Raw genomic sequence first — 20,427 nt, 5'->3', positions numbered from 1 at the left:
TCAAAATTTCAATTCAACACCCAAATATAGGTCATCTATGTAAAAACCGTAGTAACAATTTGTGGTATTATTGAAAGTGAATATTATTTCTAAGGCTACGCCTGGGATTATACGAAGAAAGATGAATCGATCTAAATTCCGATGAAATTCCCAATTTGAAAAGGTCCGAAAGCACCAAATTCAAAATTTTTTGGTGGTGAAACTTAACGAAAAGAAATCGAACTTTGACTAAACATCAAAGGTTCGAATGGTCCGAAACCCGACGCTCAAAGTTCCGAACGGACAAAATGCCGCAAGGGCATACCTCCGACTAGTCAAAGTTCCGAAAGTGCAAAAATGAGAAATTTTAAAAATCTGAAACAACGAATTCGGAGATAAGTCCGATCACGCAGGACTACAGAGTCCGACTTTTCACCAAGGAACTCGAATCAGTGTTGTCCGGTGCTGCTACGACCGGTGAAAGACGGAAGCTTCGGGTTCATCTGTCGCTTGCGGGGTGTGTGATGATGCTTCAGCGAGACAGTCGCCTGTTGCACAGATGTGGCCAGTTGATCAAGTGGGCAGCACGCCAGCCGAAGCACGGGGCAATCTGCAACACACACGTATCTCTAGTGAGAAAAACACATACAAAGAACATTGAAACACATTTATTACTATTTTTCCGCCGTCTGTCACTCCGTGTCGTGCCGTTACGTTCGTTCGATCGGTGACTGGCTTTTTGTTTTCACGGAAAAGCTGCCGTCTTAGTCGGGCCGCGGCGCATTTGCTCTTCCGACGGAGACGATATCATTCCCGGTCTCGTCTTCGGGTGCGTAGAAATAAATATCTACTCTTGACTGACTGCCAGTTCCTCGTTCCACCCCTGCCAGCCTACTGTCCGCCGCTCTCCACCAGTGTGAATACAGTTGCGCAAACAATCGTCATACTCCGCCCGAGACCTACGACATCGATAGAGGAGAGACTCGAGGCGAAGAAAAGAGATAGGCGGCCGTCCGAGACAGTCCGCGGTACTCTCACACGGTAAGTCCTGTATTGTTGTTGCTGTTGCGTGGTACTCTTTCTTTTTTTTTCCCGATCTTTTGTACTACGGTAAAACCTCGGTGTACCGAACCATCAATTATGCGAACGTTGGCTCAAAAAATATATTTTCGGTATGAAATATGCATCGTTGCTCGGTAAAAAAATGTGTAACAGTCGATCGTCGATTGTCAATTGACGAGTATATAAAATCAAAGTAATAAAACGAGCGTTCGGTGTTTGAAAAAGGTTGAATATGTAGTTATAGGTGTTTAATATAGACTGTCAATTTAAATTTGTGTTCTATGTAGCCCTTAAGATAATGATTGCTTTTCGGCTATTTTGATTATAAGAACTAATCGTAAGCTCATTAACAGTTCCAATTAATTCGGATAATCGAGGTACTACTGTATTGAATCATCCCCCCCCCGCACCCGTGATCCTTGACGGTTCGGTCCTCTCTGCGGCCACATGTCAAATCGTCTCGTCTATGGAGTCTAGATAATACCTATGACCTAACCAGATACGGTGATTATCGTTCGAAATGTGGGTATGAGATCGAAACTTTTTTTTTTGTTTTTGTATCGTAGACCGCTGAATAAAAATTATTGCAAACCTTAGAGCTGCGTTATATCGCGTGTCGTCACAAACAGAAAATCATTCACGTTCAAGACACGGTAGAAATTACGGAAAGTATGCAGGCATGATATGCAAGTAGGCCTGTCCCCGAGAGGGACTGCATCCTCTCAATACCTACAAGAGCATGCGCGGTCAACAGAAGACGGACTAGTTAGAGCCACTCGAGGCAAACCAGCCTGTCTGGTATCTTGCTCTCCTGTATTTCCCTTCTGCTCCGTTCATTCGCTGCTGGTCGTCGTACCAGCTCCGAATCAAATATGCGCCTACATACACTGCAGCTGACAATGAGTATGAATACTCGCCTGCGATCCCTGCGATATAATGCTGGAACACATAATACACACACCTATCTAGATCAGTCGGTTTTTTATTATCAGTACGATTCGGAAAGGATACTAGCGATGGTCACTAAGCTAAAAATAATCGATGCATCAATTAATCGAGTCCAAAAAAATAAACCGAGCATGACTCGATTGAATAGGTAAGAATTAAACGATTAATCGACTATTTTGTATTTTTTTAAACGATGCATATGAAACCAAAATTTCGCAAGTTTCAGTACGTAGTCTTAAAAGGAGAAAAGTTTTTTTGATCATTTGTAGTTTAATTTAAAACACTTTTCAATTTCAGGTGAAAATATTCATTTATCTTTCACTTATTATATCAAATACGTACTTAGTAAGGCAGTGATAATAATCGATACTTCAATCACATAAATTGATATTGTATTGTGTCATTCATGAGAGTAAAAAACAAAAACCGATTGTGAAGAAAAATAATTGAGTCTGAAAAATAATTGGTTATACTCGATTAATCGGGAAAAAATAACCGATTTAATTAAAAATCGGTAATTTTTGGTCATTCTTAAAGGATACTTATAAATCATTTTTTCGCATATATTTGCCATCCCCATTTCATCAATTTTTCTCTTCGTACAATCATTTGTGCAAAAGAATTAATTGAATTTTCTAGTGTGGCGAAATCTTGTTGATTTCCCGATATTTCAAAATTATATGACAATGAAGTTAATAATATTACTGTAACGATGCATGTTTCGAAAAAATCGTTACTTCGTTCCATCGGGAATGTCTGAAATTGATTAAACGATGCTGAATTAAATATCCTCGTATTTTGCAATGCCAACTCGTTGGAAGTCGTTCTAAAATTGCGCAATAATGATTTTTCTCTGACATTTCTATACGTTAACATTACTAACCTTACCATCATGAAATTATCTGGTTCTCTTTAGCGACGAAAGAAAAGTTTAGCCGTGTAATGTATACTGCCTAATTACATTCGATTAGTTCATGAATGTTGTTAGAAACTTTTAATAAAATCAACTGTCGAAAGTCATTGATCAAAGTCATTAATCATGTTTGTTAAGTTAGCACAACTACATAAAAATATCAAAATAAAACGCCTTATATAATTAGCCATTAACTAGCCATTGATTAGCTGCGGAAACGTTTATTTTACCACGTGTCACATTTTCCGAAAAATTGATGGTCCGAAAAACTTCACAATAAGATAGCACAACCACTAGTGAGATAACTACGAAGAGTTGATAGTTGGTTAGTTAATTTTTAATGAGACTGTAATTTGCCGCTGATTAGCCGCTAATGATCAGGCGTAGTTTTAATTCAGTTAGATCCCAAATTTTCGAAACAACTTGAGGGTATACCCATTTCACTATTAACAATTAATCCTTGATTGTTGAGAATTATGAAAAGCACCAAATTTTGCCGTTCATTAGCCGCTAATGAGCCATGAAATTAATGAAGGATGAAGTTCATATTTTCGCGATCTAAACGTTGTCCGAAATTCCGTAACACTCATTATATATTGATACCTAAACCCTATCGCCGCAGTCAAACATTGTTATAACATTTTGAATATTGAATGCATAGGAAGGATGAATTTCAGGAAAAAAATCGCATAAAAATTGACGATACGCGTTTTATAATATGTAATTTATGTGTATGAATATTCCGAAGCCGCTGATTGAGTTCGGGTTTTTTATCAATCTCCAAAACGTCTGTGCTTGCTCCACGTGTGGACTTGTCTCTCATTTGGATGGTACAATTATTACTCCTCTATCTCTTGCGCACTAATTTTTCTAAATACGAAGACTTCTTTCTTTTCGCCGGCATTTTTGTGACTGTTTGGTGTGATACGGGTAATACGCAACTAATCCCGTGTGACGGCAGAGGTGTTACGACGCTTTAATGTCATGTTTTGAACGTCTGATAGTGATAACTTTCAAAGGGGAAAAATGATCTACTATATTTACCTGAATAGCGTGTCTTATACACAGGCACCATCCACAAGAGCATGATATGAATTTCGCAGTTAAGTTCGATTTTTCGAGAAATCATTGGATATAAATGTACACGAGAGAAACTTTTAGTTCCGGTTACCGTTCAGTCCTAAACTATTTTCATTTTTTACCACAATCGCAAAAATATAGTTCTGTGTACAAAATGAAAATTAGATTTGTAGCTGTTACCAGAAAGTCTAGTATCTCTTACAATTATTTCTCATTACGATCACTGTTACTATATTTTCTTGTAACAGTTGCAAAAATTTAATGCTTGTGCAACAATAAATTGATGTTAAAGCCTTATTTATCTAAAAAAAGTAGAGTAAACCGAACAAATTGATTTTGCGTTGCAATTACCAAAAAATGATCGACAATAGCACAAAATGGTTACGTGTACCTCGTTTTTCGTAATTCGAAACAACGATACCTGTTTTACTAAATTTTTCTAGTTACTATAACAAGTGAAATTTTTCTCAGTACAGTAAGTACCTATCAGACGGTACGTCTCATGGAGGGTACTGATAATATTCTACTATTATATGAATAAGAATGATAAATACAGAATGGAATATTCGAGAAAAAAAGAGTAATGGTATTTTTCAATAATTTTTTTTTCTTGTATCATAAAAAACCAGAACTGTTGCTAATATGGGCACAGAAATATATAACTATTCGAGTACTGAACAAAACTGCTAACGTTACTATTCGAAAACTGACAAAAACTGAGGTTTTTTCAGAAAGTTAAGCGTCCCTTGAAATTGGCACCAAATATTCTGAAAATGACTTTCCAAATCCTTGCGAATCGCAACTATTTTAAAAATTTTTCTGCAACTCTAGAACTCAAGAGAATTCCAATCGTCTGTCTCCAGGAAAATATCAATTTTATCGAATCCGGTGCCAACTTTATAGGTACACGTAAAGTTCTATATCTTTTACGTGCTCTCGATAACTTGAATAGAAACGGTGAACTCCTACTAGATATGACGACATGATGATTTTACTGTTCTTCATTGTAATAAAAACAAACTTACTGGTCATCATAGTGTAGAAGCAGACTATTTTGGGTGTTCGCCTCTGGTTTTGATGTAGAATTGCGACATTTGCAGCTTTAATGAGTCAATAATACTTAAGTTTTGATAGTAGTCAAAACAAGTGGTTATTTATGCGGCCAGTAAAAACTAACCTTATGTAACCTGACTACGTATCCTATTAAAAATGAGATCAAATGAAGAAAAACTGAAGCCCTCCGTGAAAACAGCAGCAAAAACAAACAAGTGATGGGGAATACTTTCACTGTGTCTGACTTACAAGATAATGCTGAGACCCACATTTTTATATTTTGGTTCAGAATTAAGTTTGTCGAATTCTTTCATTATTTTCAATCACTCGACTTTAAAAAAGAACATTTTAGTTCTGTTTAAAAAAATCTCAAGACTCAAATTCTTTATTGTAAATTTGCTGGTGGTTGTGCTACTTTCAAGAATTCAATCAGTACTGCCAACAATTTCTATTGAAAATTCAACTCCCCCGACAAATTTCAAAATTTCATGGGTCATTAGCGACTAATGGGTGGCAAATTTTGGTGCCTCTGACATTGTTTTTACGATCAATCTTCCATAGCTGATTTGCAGGTGGTTGTGTGATCAATATCTTTTTACATCTTAGGTTCTTACAAAATTCCGAATTCCATGATTTATCAGTCACAAATTTTGGTGCATTTGACTATTTTTTACGAACAATCTTTCATAGGTAAATTTTAGGCGATTGTGATGTTTTCAAGAGAAATCTTCGTAGTTCTCTCACTAGTAGTTGTACCATTTTATTGTGAAGTTTGCCGGACAATCGATTTTTTCGAAAATTCGACATGCTGCAAAATAAATGTTTCCATGGCTAATCAGTAGCTCATTAACGGCTAATTATCCAAAAGGATTCATTTCGATAATTATAAGCGGTTATGATCGAATGGAAGACATCTTCCGCAGTTTACCCTTTAGCTGGCACCTTTATCTGGTATAACATTGTTAGCACTTTCAGGTCGTTGAAGACCCCAACCGAAAATTGCTTGCTGTAACGAAGCAATTCAATATTTTGACTTGAATATTTTTTTTTTGCGGTATTCACTTAACAGTCTTTTACAAGATAAAAATGGTCGCAACAATAGTTTTTAATTCTAAGATAGTAAAATATGAAATCACACAAGCCAGTTCAAGGTTAATGCAAATTTTATGCTTTTTTTTTTTTGTAACGCCTGGCTTATGGGAAATTTTAATCCTCGTATTCCGTAAGTAAAACAGGAATTAATTTCTACATTTTTTCAGATGTTTATTTTTCACTTGTAAAAACGATCCATTTTCGTATTTTTTAATCAGAACCCTTCTTCTTCTACCATATTACATTGGCGTAATATCATAATACTAATACTAATCAAAATACGTAATCAATGCTGAATTTTCGTTTCCTAACTGTACGAGATTTTTCTCACTCGTTTTATCTGTCAATGCTAGGGAGGCTGTGATGCACGCACGCACGCCTCGCGATACTGTTGACTAATTTTGACAATTAGCAGTGTTAGTCTCAGGACCTTCCTTCTATCTCTCATATATACACGGTAGAACGATTTTCGTAAATAACGTGTTCATCTATGAAGTCTTTAGCCAAAAAAAATTAGTTTTAATTGTGAATATTATATACGTAAAACTGATTATTTTGAGCCCTCGACCCATTAATGATTTCTGCAGACGCCGAAATTTTGAGTTATTTATTAGTTTACGATATTTTTTAGAAGAGAAGGGCGCGTGGATACACTGTTTTTTTTTTAAGTTCTCATTTCTCTGTTTTCAGAGAAAAAAGGAAGTTATTGTAATCATCTCGAAAATGAAAATCTGAGTTTTCATTATATCTTCACGTTTCGAAATTTAGAGAATCACTCACCTCCGATCATTTTCAGATAAACGGCTGTGTGTATGTAGTAACCAATTTCAATGATTTTGGTCTCAATTGACGCGGCTTTACCAAACTTAGAACTGAACAGATTTTGGCTATGATCGGTTCAGTACTTTTTCAATCATATAAATACCAAAATGATATAACAATGATGATATCTTGAGAATGGAGGAATGGATTTGAATGAAAATTGGTACCCCCAAGTTTTTTGGATCGCTAATCACGAATCTGAGGTCAGATTTGCAAATTTCAAATTTGGTATATTCAACCAATCAAGCTGAAAAAACTAACAACAACTGGATTTTGATGAAAATTGGTACTCACCAGTTTGTTTCGTGGCTGATTACGAAACTGATGTCAGATTGCGGACTACAAATATGGCGATCCAATATGGTGTAAAAATATTTCAAGTCAAGTCTAAAGCCGCTTGTCTTTTATTATAGAGACACTCATCTTTACTACGCATTCATTTGCACGCGCACAAATTCAGAAATGAGGTGGACGATAATGGACTAAACTTGTTTTTGTACTTGTTTCGTATTATTATTATATTACCATTAGAATTCAATGACGCCATGCGTCGGATGATATAGCTGCAGATTTGATAATTGACTTTGAATATCCGAAGATTTGAACTCACAATCGGTATTAAAAAATGGCAACCAGTGGTTAAGAAGAATTCACGGAATTCAAAAAATAGTCCGGGGAGACACGGAAACGTCGGTAAATTTTACGGCAGTGTAATGAAACGAGAAAGAATATCAGAGTAAATGCCCCTAAGTGGTAGGTAATTTATTTTTTATCCGATTTTAATAATTGAGCCTTGCACCTGGTTCTTCATGTTCTTCTTCTTTTCATGCCGTCTTATCTTTTGTCCCACTCTTCTTCTACTTTATGGCCAATACCCATCTCTTACAAATGGTAGCTATTATTTTCTAGATTACACCTTGTTGTTAGTCAGGTAATGTACCTAACTGCATGCAGGTAAATGTTGATAGGTGGCAAGTGTAGTAGCGACAAGCCACTGCAGTTTATTCGTTATACACCACTCAGACACACGTGCAAATGTATAAACAAAATTATTTGTTATATATTATAAGCAAAATTTCAATCTCCTGGCACCCAAACCATCCGCTCATCCTTCACTGACATCCACGAGGTGTACAGAAGTGGAAAGGGAAGGGCACAGCTGAAACTCTGACGATAGAAATATACGAGCAGTAGAAGGAAACAAAATTCAGAAGGCATCAATTTACGTCAGTTTTATAGAGGTTGAAAAGAAACGATCATTATATCAATCCGTTTATTAATATGTAGGTAAGTGTGTAATATGTTTTCGAGGATTAGTTGACAGAAACATTACATTTTCACTGTCTATCGGTTAGTCATACTTGAATTCATGTTTACGTACGGCGAAAAGTCATCCATTTGGATTCACTGGAAGTCACACGAAATCATGTAAAAGTAACTTGAACTAATGAGAAGATAGGCGAAGTTACATGGAATTGAGTGAAGCTAGTGGGATTGATGATAATCCACTTGAGAGGAGGGGGGCTAAAATCCCAAAATTTTTCGTTACTTACCATTTGATCGGCTGCTTGCTTGACATAAAGTCATTTTTGAAGTTAAAATCTCAAGTTGTTGGGAAGGGTTTTCAATTCGCAACAAAACTCACTCGTTGTCAGAGTCTCGATTGGGTTAGTTATCTATTGGTGAGGAAACTATGCCTTACATAACGTCAGGGAAAATATCGTTATTGAGCAGTTTCGGAACGATTTTCGAGGAGTTGGTTTTCCAAAATAAATATATATGACCACGTGTTGTGTAATCATGGTTTAGTAAATTTCAGACAATCCTAAAAGTGCGAAATAACGTTGTTAAGTTCATTCTCGTATTGAGCAAAGGTTCACTTAATAATTTGAAAATGTAGGAATAATGGGGTAATCTTTTTCGTTGCATCGATATACCTATCAATACCACGATCCGCCAACTCTTCTCATACTACGCTTCGTTGCCGGCTTTCAAATCACTATCGGTAGATTCTGAGTTCTTTCACTAATCACATCTAATGATTGGTCCTTAGCGCTGGCAGTCGTCATCTCTCTCGGTTGGCTACTCTCAAACACGGGCTCGCCCCAATTGAACGGTCTCGCATACACAGAGCGTGCTTGTAGCCGATGTGGTGAGCTTAGTTTCAGCTCTTCCCGCTAATTGGAAGTCGGAGTTGTAGGTACTCGTACATTCAGTGCGCGGACTCCTCAGGCCACGAACTACCGTATCATCATAGATCATATATGAGAGTGAAGAAAGCACCGTGTGTACAAATTCTACACCGAATATTGCACCCATTGAAAGTTTGCGCCAGGTTTTCTCAATCTCTAAATCTTATCTACCTTTTCATTGGTTAGATCAATTTACACGCCGTAGGTGCAGTTTGATTCCATATTATGAAAAGATCTTACGGTACCTTCAAGATTAGTACATATTACGGATATGCAGTCCAATAATTTTTCCTCCTAACCGCTTTGTTTCCCATTTGGATATATATCTGTCTCTAATCTTTCACGATCTCTTGGGTATCTTGTCCCACTCCATCTGCGTCTCGACACCACATCGACTACGGCTTGATACTTGTTGAGCTGACAATGAGCTCTTTACTCCTCGACTGCACGGAGTCTATAAAGCTAGGCTAAGCTGGACGGTTGATCCGGTTGGATGGCGGCTTCAGGAAGAGACCAGCCAACTTGATACGTCACAATTTAACTGTGTGTGCGGTACTTACCCGTGTGCTAGTACGTCTCTGACGTATTATAAGTGCACTCACGTATGCACGCAGATGTCTGTGGTGTCTGTTTGTTGCGCACGCCAAGGAAGCAACTGGCAGAACACTTAGGAGCTCTGCTATCCGAGAGTTCATATCTACTGCAGTCTCTTTGGTGCATAGACTGCTTATACACATTATTATGTCGCGTCGTCGTGGCTTTGTATTATCCCATACACGTGTCTAATTGTTCCTAACAGTGTAGCTGTTGCACAGCCGTATATGGGATGATCTGCGAACCTTCGACCAGCTTTTTAAGGTCATATTTTCGATTTGGCCAAAATTACGATGTGTGTGGTATACGCTAAGTGCGAGATATGAAAATACTGCAATTTTCAGGTCTCCGGCTCTTACCGTTTATGAGGAACACGTCGACCAGTTTCGTTATTTATATTTATTTTTTTAATTGAACTTTTATCTACGAATTTTTAGCATTCCTTGTCGTCGAAAAACAGATATGATCTAATGTCTTTGTTTTTTGTATGTAGAAAAACTGTTATTTCTGCATACGTCACCCATTTCGAGTTGGTTCCTCAGTAAGTGCCAAAAAAAAAAAAAAAAAACAATTTTTCTAAAATACTCTGTTAGTCGTGTATTTGCGAAGGCTGAAAAAATGAATTGTTTTTTATATTTTTGGTGCAAAAATTAGATATTTTGAAGTGTATCCTGATATTTTCAGAGTAGGGTGAAGATGATATGATGATTAGATTACTACAATCTTTTCAGAGATCTCGAATTTTTGGAATATTTAAAAAAAAAAAAAATTGTTCAACGAATTTTTTGTTTCTGCTATGGAGAAAAAATGTGCATTTCGGAGTATATTCTGACTTCAATTTATAAATGAAATTAATATAATTAAACCGGTGTAAATATTCCAGTGATATACACTCATGGAAAACATCAACGTCCGCCCGTTTTTGACCGAAAAAAAGTTCAACTTTTTCATCTGTGAATCAACTCTACTTGCAATTTATACAATGTTACAGCGTTTTAAAGTTGAACATTTTTTCGTCCAATAACAGGGGGGCCCATTAATTTTTTCCACGAGTGTAGAATATATCCCAAAAATATCCAGCTTACTGGAATATCGATACCGATTCAATAGTCAATAATAACCCTATTTTCGATTCACTTTGTACATATCAGGATTTACTCCGAAATATCTACTCTGTTGCTAAAAAACAACCTATACAATTAATTATTATTTTTTTTTTTGAGTGTTTCCGATTTGATTATGGTCCCATTGTCATCTGTTTTTTATACTGTATCTTGTTATAGATTTTTACTCAGTGAAACCGGGAGGAATACTCAAAAAATTCCATCACGTCGGGTTTTTTCTTGAACTCTTGTTTGTAGTTTGACTCGAAGTGAAACTCTCGTTTAACGTGAAATCTGGTATCCTATTCTTACTTGTAAAAATCTTGTGCAAAAGTGATTTCTGACCTCCATTTAATATGTATTAAAGTGAGACTCAATAAATACAAACAGGGAGACAGAAAATGGAAAGCGAAAGCATGTTCGGAGAAGTATAAAAGATGAGAAGAAAAGGTTTTGTAGGGAAAAAGATTAAACACGGAGTGTTGTACATTTCGCGTAGAAATTGTTTGTTTAATTTTCTAAGAAATATTGTTCTAGTTTATTTGAATGAAATGGTGGTTTTTTCATTATTGATTTGCTTTTTTTATGGCAACACCTTGTATTTTGCAAAAACACTGTACGTGATGGACGGAAATGAAGTAATTGTTTGATTCAGTGCACTCAAAAACATGATATTCACCAAAAACATCCCATGCAACTGAAATAACATATTTTTTTGCAGACCTTTGTTAGTCCTTTATACACAATATTCGAATATGTACGTTCCAAAATTTTAATTAATTCAAATCTTTATGTAAATTGAAATATAGTAAACGTAGCTTGTGAAACGAGTAATTTTCGCTTGTTGTTTAACGATACCAGAGCAACTTACTTACCAAAATTAATGATATTGCGCGTATTACACATTTTACGAAGTTCAACGCCTGTCAAATACGTTTTCTGTTATTTTTCAGTTGGTTTAAAAAGAATATTTAATCCAACGATTTCTGAAGATGTTTCCAATCAATAGGTTAAAGTTTTTTTCTTAAGTAAATCAATTTTTAATGACCAAAAAATAAAAATAATTCTCCCATAAATCCCACCAAACGTCATAAAAACACTGTGAGAATTTCAAAAAATGTATGGAATTTGTGTAGAAATTTGTTTTTAACGATTTTCGGCATCATCTGTAGCGAAGTTGCGGAACCTACTTATAATATAAAAAAATCGATCACCTAGTTCAAGTTTTTGGGTTCTATTCAAGAAAAAAATTATTTCTTTCTCGACGTTTCAGATATTTTTGTAGAATTTATTTCTACTGGATAAAATGTAGGATACTAGGACCGAATGTCCTGGGAATAATAACTCGGAAAAAAAACTCATAACAAGAATAACTTGTGACAAAAATAACTCACGAGAAAGATAACTCATATCCTCAGTTTTTCATTTCTACACATGTGTAATTACTAATTGGCTCAATGTTATAAAAAATATGTTTCAAGTTTAGCAATTATTTGTTAATTTTTTTTTTCTTTACCAAAAATTAAATATAACGTCACAAAAAAACATAGCCAGATTATGTAATATTAGATTCTTTTTTCGAATAATTTTTAAATCAAAATACTGTCATAAGGGGGTTAGATTGACTTTTTTTTCAACCATCAAGCTTTCACTTTGGATTTTTTTTGTGTCCTTTCCATCGAATTCCACCATACTTTCCAACAAATACCAACACTCACTTTATTATTATTAATTGCCGTAAGGTTCGATTCCTGCGGAGAGCTTTCTCTCTCTCTTACACTCTCTTTACACGATTCTTTGGGCGATTTAATTTTCGGTGAAATGGTTCGAAATCTCGGATTCTCGATCGACACGGAATGCCCCATATATTTATCATCGATGCTAGAATTCTAGGAACTACGTTGTTCAGGGTGCTGCTCTTCCTCGTCGACGGCAGGCTCGCTGCCAATTTGTAGCCATGCCAACCAGGCAACTGGGCAACAACTCCTCCCCAGAGGAGGTTCCGTAGACTCTTACTATAAATCACAAACTCGGGTAGACTTGTATATATTACAAATTTATAGATATGTACGCTAGGCTGGTCCAAAAGAATTAACTATTACTTTTTTTTTCCAAGTCACACGTTTAAAATTAATTATAGGAAGAGAGGCCTGTTATAATTTGAGTCCTTAATGTTAATATTTAGTGATTCCTGAACGCAATTATCTATTTTCCATTTAATTAACACGCGCAAGTAGTTTTAGTTGTTTCTGAATTTTGTAGCTCAGTAACGAGGCAATGTACATAAATGTCCGATATATATTTTTGTAGGGAATTCAATGCCCTACAAAAAAGATCTCTTATAATTTTTTGATAACTCAACAGGGTTGAAATCATGTAAAAATTCATTACTTTAGAGATTAACAGTGAATATTATAGTCTTATCGCAAAATATTGTGGGTTTTTTTTTTTTTTTATAAAACAATTCAACCGCCATAAAATCATGTCATTGAATTAAATTTAAACTTACGTAAATTTATTTTGTAATTATTAAAAGTAATGATATGTAATATATGTAATTTCACTTTAGAAGCATGTTGTTTTTAATCAACAAATATATTAGCTCAAGTTGAAAATGAATTGAATGACATGATTTGGTAACGTATGAAATACTTTGCAAAAAAAAAAAAAAACCCGCAATATTTTGTAATAAGTCTAGTATTTTCGCTGTTAACTGTGAAGAACTTTTGAAAGAGTCAAGTTATCAAAAAATTATAAGAGACCTTTGTTGTACAGCATTGAATTCCTTACAAAAATATACAGTGAAAATTAATATTCATTTCCTCGTTATACTGTGCTATAAAATTCAGAAATATCTAAAACTATTTTCGCGTGTTAATTAAATGGGAAATTCGGTTCAGGAACCACTAAATATTAACATTAAGGGCTCAAATTATAACAGACGTCATATTCCCTATTTCTAAAACTATTAACCGTGTGACTTTGAAAAAAACAAATAGTCGATTTTTTTGGACCATCCAAATGTACGCATGTACAATGCACCTCGGTACGCATTTATACGTCGCGTTCTGTAACAATACCGGATCGCATTGTCTGCCACAATATGTGCATCGTCATCGTCATCGTCACCGTAATCGTCATGATAGAACGTAAGTTCAGATTTGTGTATTGTATCTGTATGAGAATAGACATGTACACACAAATCGGAAGCTTAGAAATGCGCTCGCATGCATTGTTATTATGTATGTGAAAGCAGTAGTTACGTGGATAAGTAATTATTGTGCGTTTATGAATTGTATGCATGCACGTGTAGATGACTGTGTACTCGTAACGACGTACTGGATTTGACTGCTAATCGTCTTCAAAAAGTGGCGTAAAGGAGGGGGTGTAATTTGAACTAGGATGTATCTGTGAGTGTTGGAATCTCTACGCTGTCAATGGAAAATATATAGAATTTATCGCATACGTAGCTGAAAACCTTTATTCTATCAATAAATAGTTGCACAAATCATAATTTATTGTACACATTACCGTAAATACGTTATTGTTTTACGGACCTAAGCAACATAGCGAATAGAGTAACTGAATTTCGAGCTATTCCTGCAAACGTGATTAATGTCTCTGAGACATACTTTCTAGTCGAATATTGTTGGGTTTATCGTAACATGAGCAACGTGTGAACTTTATTAATTCAGCGCGTTGTATAGATTGTATAAAATTATGCCGTCGCCGTTAATGTTATAACGAATTATGTTGTTAACTGGAAACGTTTTGAGTACAGGTCTTCTGAATCTAGTCTTGAAATTTTCAGTTAACCATTTGAGACTGTTATTGATTTCATAATCATCGATTGCTTTTTATAGAAATCTCGACTTTCCATATTGAATCCGATATGTCTCGATCTCAAACTTCCAATTTTCCGCAGATGCGAAATGTGAAACATAATCACTGACTTGAAAATTGATTTTGTCTCATGCCAATGCAGTTACCGAATTTAAAATTCTTCAAAGAATTATTCACAACGACAATTGTTGGAAACGAGCAGGCAACATCTGAAACCGAATTCATAAAAAGTCCCTAAATTCGTGGCTCCTCTAAAGCTTGTTTAATTGACCTTAATCAGTGACCTTTTGTATTATAAGTGTTGGTAAAAAAGTTATCAAGAATGGATACGATCACCTTGCGCGAGTACGTGTTGAAATAATATAATCTCATGGGATTCCATGCCCGGCGTTAAGGTTTGTCGGATCGCGGGCAGGTCAGTACATATTCCTCCAAGGGGGTCTAGATTTGGTACAGACTGTCAAGAGTACCGTACACTGGACGACGGGGACCGTCCGTGGTTGTATATACGTATAGGTATATATACAAGAAAATTGCCGTTAAGACCGTCGCCCCGCGACTGGCAACACGGGGCCCGACTTGCCAGGCTCTTGGCTCTTGAATCGATGATGAAGATCCCGGACTTTTCTCGATCCTTCGGCGTAGTGCATAGTTGGACTGCGATTTACAATTACTATTAATTGGGAAACAACGAGGGGCAGTATTCAGGTCACGTGTTACTTTGGAACCAATGGCCTGTGAGAACACGTGGTAGGTTGACTTACCTTTTATCACGCAGTATGGGTGATTAGTAAAAACTTCTAAATCACGTGGAATTTGAGTCAAACGGAAATTTTTTAATTGAAATAGCGATCAGGAATTGATTGGTATTACTTGAAATTGTTCGAAGGGAATGTTGAAATTTGTATAATATTTTGGGATTTCGTTAGGTCTAAGGTGGAAATTGAAGAGAAGTGGATGATGGAAGAGGTATAAGATTGTTGGAAATCCAAGTTTATATCGTTTGAAGACTAATTCGAAATTCGTATCGTAAAAGTTATAGAGTATTAAAGAAGGAAACACAAGGTGATGTTGGCATTGTTTGAAATCTGTGTTGAAATTGCTTAAGCCATTAAAGGATAGGGTTCAAATCGAGAGCAATTGGGATAATGGGTCGAGTCACAAATAGGAATTTAACTTGCAAATCGTTTGAAAAGAAGATTGAGATAGGTGCATAGAGAAAAAGTTTGTTTTTCACAGGTGCTAAAAAATGATACAGTGAAATGAGTATTATTACAATAACGGTTGAAATATTGTTGAAATTACAGGAAAATGCGGTACCAATAAGTATTTAGTTTGACCATAAATAGTCATCGATGCTACATTTCCTGGTTATGGCACCATTACATCGGTTTGTTACATTGTTTCCGCTCAACAAGGCTCCAACATTAAATTATAGTAACAATCACAAAAAATATTACCCAGGCTACTATAGGTGTACAAGAATAATAGTGTCAGCTACTAAATTTTCTGATCACAGCCAGAAAACGAATTTTCATTTTCTATTCAGAACTACATTTTATGTTTATGTTAAAAAACAGTTAACGATTGTAGAGTAACTGTAATTAAAATATTTTATAGGTGTGGTATTATACGTCTGTATGAAATTTGGTTCCGTCAAAATTGGGAATTAAACTACAAACAGCAACTAGAAACAGAGAAAAATGAAACCATCCGAGAAGCTTCGAGAAATAAAAGTTGAAATCGTCGTTAACAATTGTAATCAATTGAAATCTGATCAGCCAATCCTGAATTCGGTAGAACGTTGGTTCTGCCAATATCAGAAATACGAAGTGTAAGGGAAAGACGGAACGCGATGAAGAGATAGGTAATAACATACTGTGAAAACATCTAAAAATCAAACTCAAAGTGATTTGAATTTAAATTGATATTGATATTTTAGAATCGAATTTTATCACACAAATTTCTCGGTTGTTGTATCTCAGTTACTTTCTTCTATCCTTATCACATAAACTTCTGTGTTCCTGTTTAGACAATGGCGTCAGGCTTAAATATCTGAAACAATCGTCAATTGTTTCCGTTGATTGCATAATTAAGTTGCACTTCTTACTCTTTGTTGTCCTTTAACTGCAGAATTTTCTGGACTGCGTTTAGATCGTCGCCGCTATTGTTGCGATCTTTGATACAGGTATACCATTCACGGAGCGACAGGAATGCTGATGAGCGTTTGATGATGGATCCGGCAGTCCAATAGCTACCGTATCGACCTGAACTGTGATGTCTAGGCATCTCGAATGCAAAAAACGGAAGCCAGACTCCCACGGGCTTACTGTTGACCGTCGGTATTATACGATTAGTAAGGATCCGGGTTTGACTTGCAGGCATTCTTAGACTTCTGTTGCTAGCTACCTTGATCGTGTGACATGACTCACCCCAATGGTAATGATCGTGATGATGGTTATTCTGATCTTTGCACAGATAAAAACTTTTTGAATTTTTAATTCCTACATTTTTTGTATCACATCTCGTCTTATCATTTGGAATGCTTAGAATCATAGTTATCAGAGTCCAATATCGAAAATTCCCAAAAATCCAATCATTTGAGATTTAATAACCTTATAATGAATACCAATCTAATTATTTCAAATTGAATCAATTCTTCTGTAATATAAATTATAATTATAATTTTTTCCCTACATAAATAATAATTGCCATTTTCTGACAGAAATAATAATAACGCTCTTCATAAATTTGTAAATCGAACTGTTTCGGTATGGTTAAATAACTGATTTATGCATTTTAGATACTCGATTCTTTGTTTGATTTATTTTTTAACGTATGGCGTATCCTATGGGCAAGAGCTATCTTAATAATGTACATAGAACTTGGTTTGAAATAAAAATTCTTCAGATTGTCAAGTTATTATCGTGCTACGGAAGTTGCGTTGACTGAGAATTAAGAAATTTTTACTGCAATTTTTTTTTTCAAGACATTGAAATTATAGAAATTGAATATTCATATAACGATTTTCCACCACAAAAACCTCACATCTCGTACTACGAAGAGAGTGGCGTGTTGATAAGCAGCAGAGTCTCTGTTAATAAAATATTGACACAAAAGTATTTTTCCAGGCTAAAATGAAATGGGAGTCTAACCAATGTGAACAATGTATCCGCGCGTGCATGAAAGAGCTTGCGACTTTTTCGTGACGTGATGCTCGCGCGATATCGCTTCCCTTATTGTACTGTTGCGGCCCTATTGAGAGATGATAGTGTCAAGTGGTCCTGGAAGTCCTTGAGATCCTGGAAATTTCCTTGAATTTACTGGACACCATGTTAAAATACATGTGGTTTTACTCGATAATACGAAGTGGTCTTCTGAACAATTTTTTATTGTCCCAAATGGCATTTATTTGAACAAAAAAACATTTCTTTCGTCTTATTCGACGAATCCGACAAATCCTTTCTCTGTGTTTAAATCTTCTCGCGAAAGAATCACAAATACTTTATTAATGAAACCCGAAGCTTTAACTTTGAAGCTGATATTTCAAAATGAAATATCAATTCACAGTCTATATTCAATCATGAACTTTTCGTTTTTGTACTGTAGGTTCCAAGTTTCCAAAACAAAAAAAATGTTTATATCCAAGTTGAATTCCGAACTAAAAATTGAGATCCGTTATTAACGAATCAAGAACTACGATATTACATGAAAATATGTCGATTGTTTTTATTTCGAACCATTGTAATAGATCCACCGTTACAAATATTGGAAGTTTGACCTTCGGTGACCCAAAAAACCTTCACCTTCTAATTCTGACAAAAATCCGAATATTTTTAGATTTTTTTCCATCATATTGGATTCGCCATGTTAGATTTCGCAAAGTTGACTTTAGATTCGTGATCAGTGACTTGAAAAACGCGACGGTACCAGTTTTTACTTGAATTTATTCATCCATGCTCAAGATATGATTTTTGTTTTATTTTTTGGAATATCATTATTTAAAGAACTTGAAAATTATTGAAGCCATCAAAGCCAAAATTTAATCGGTTTTAAGTTTGGAAAAGCCGTGTCGATTGAGATCGGAATCATTGAAACCCAGTAGCTCGTTTTCGAGATATCACCGGACAAAAAAAAAATTGATCACATACACTGATGTTCATTCGAAAATGGTCGGAGGTGATTTTCTAGACTTTGAAACGTCGAGATCTAGTGAAAACTTAACTTTTCATTTTCGGAGTGTTGATAATAACTTCTTTTTTCCCGCAAGCAGAGATACGGGAAGTTAAAAAATAAAATACAACGATTAAAATTGTTTTTTTTTTTAAATCAACTAGAGCCTTAATTCGCAATTTTTTCTCGTAATTCCATTCATTGCAAGTCTTATTGTGAGAAGTAGGAAGCAAAAGCTCGCGGTGATAGGACACGAATTTTATTATATGCAGAATATCGCGATGATGCGGAAAAAAGTACTGCACGCTGAAGACTGATAGATATTGGTGAACTACAGTTTGGGATTCAAAGACTAAAATACTAAACAATAATCGAATCACATGCCTTAGAATACGCCCATTAAGGAATTATAACTGTTTTTTGTCATTTCTGTCGTTTAAGAGGGCCTAATAATAATCTTTAAATATGGGGATGGCCCAATGGCCCACTGTCCTAAGGGACACAATTCACTAGCCCACAGTTTTAACGAACGCATATAAATAAACGATTGGTAACATTTTGGCCCACGAGTAATATGAGACTCACAATAGCATATTGCGTAACAATGATGCAAATTCGGTCTTTTCGGACCGAGCGTCGGTTTGTAACATGAGTCGTAGTCGAAGACGAATATTGAAAATACGCTAGGCGAAAAAATCGTTACGTCCTTGTAGCACATGATCAACGAAGATCGAGTCACATAGAAGCGTACGGCTTGCAGGCTATTTGAAGCAAGAAAAGTTGGGGTGCTCGGACGAGCTATCACCCCAACAGCTAGGTGTCGCTAGTGGCGCCTTTGCTTGTGTGGCTCACCTACAGCGCTCTATACTAATGCGTACAGTGTCGGTGTGTTGGCTCCGACCGGCGAATTGGGGTGATCGTGTTCTCTATTGTCGACCGACGGTAGAGCCATCTTACAGATTTACGAGTCGCGGAAAATTTTGCTTCAAGCGGCCCATAAGCCGTACGCTTCTGTGTGACTCGATCTTCGTTGACATGATTCTTTATATAACAAGAGTATCTTACGCGTTTTGTTTTACGATGCACGAAATTGAGGTTAGGGCCACGTGTTATCAGATTTGTTTGCGACTCTGCATACGTGCAGTACAGAAAGGACTATTTTTAACTCCAAAATCCATTTCAACTATGAACACGCGTCGACGTCGTTTTACCGCACTCTTTGAAAATGGGGTAAGCACGCACGCTCCACATGACTCGAAAATCGAACTTTCCCAGCAGATGTTAGATAATATACTATTATAAAACGCAAACGTGTCTCACGCGTTTGTTTGTGCGTGTTTTTTTTGTACAGAAGCACCCATTTCTATGACGGTAAAATGAGCATGCGAATGCGCATGCGCGGAGTACAGAAAAGTCCATAGGAGTTGAAAGTGGTCCGATGGCTTTGGTGCCGGTAAATGAGAAGAATAAGAACTTATGTTGAACCTATGAAAGTTTTTAAAAATCCTCATATTTTCAGTGGGTTGAAAAGTGTCGCCTGTTGATTCATTTATTCCATACAGCTATAGGATAG

General features: G+C 35.9%; 1 protein-coding gene across 1 annotated transcript in view; it reads left to right on the top strand.

Moving 5' to 3' along the window:
- Positions 1–527: 527 nt before the first annotated feature.
- The window catches only part of LOC124186189 (protein N-terminal asparagine amidohydrolase), a 61,312-nt gene continuing 41,412 nt past the window's right edge, over positions 528–20,427 (top strand). Inside the window, exon 1 of the mRNA XM_046577670.1 lies at positions 528–1,020. The gene's annotated coding sequence lies outside the window, so the exon portion shown is untranslated. The remainder of the gene's footprint in view (positions 1,021–20,427) is intronic.

The sequence above is a fragment of the Neodiprion fabricii genome, chromosome 7, assembly GCF_021155785.1.
Source record: "Neodiprion fabricii isolate iyNeoFabr1 chromosome 7, iyNeoFabr1.1, whole genome shotgun sequence".
NCBI classification, from domain to species: Eukaryota; Metazoa; Arthropoda; class Insecta; order Hymenoptera; family Diprionidae; genus Neodiprion; species Neodiprion fabricii.
This window is presented reverse-complemented; position numbering and strand designations above follow the sequence as displayed.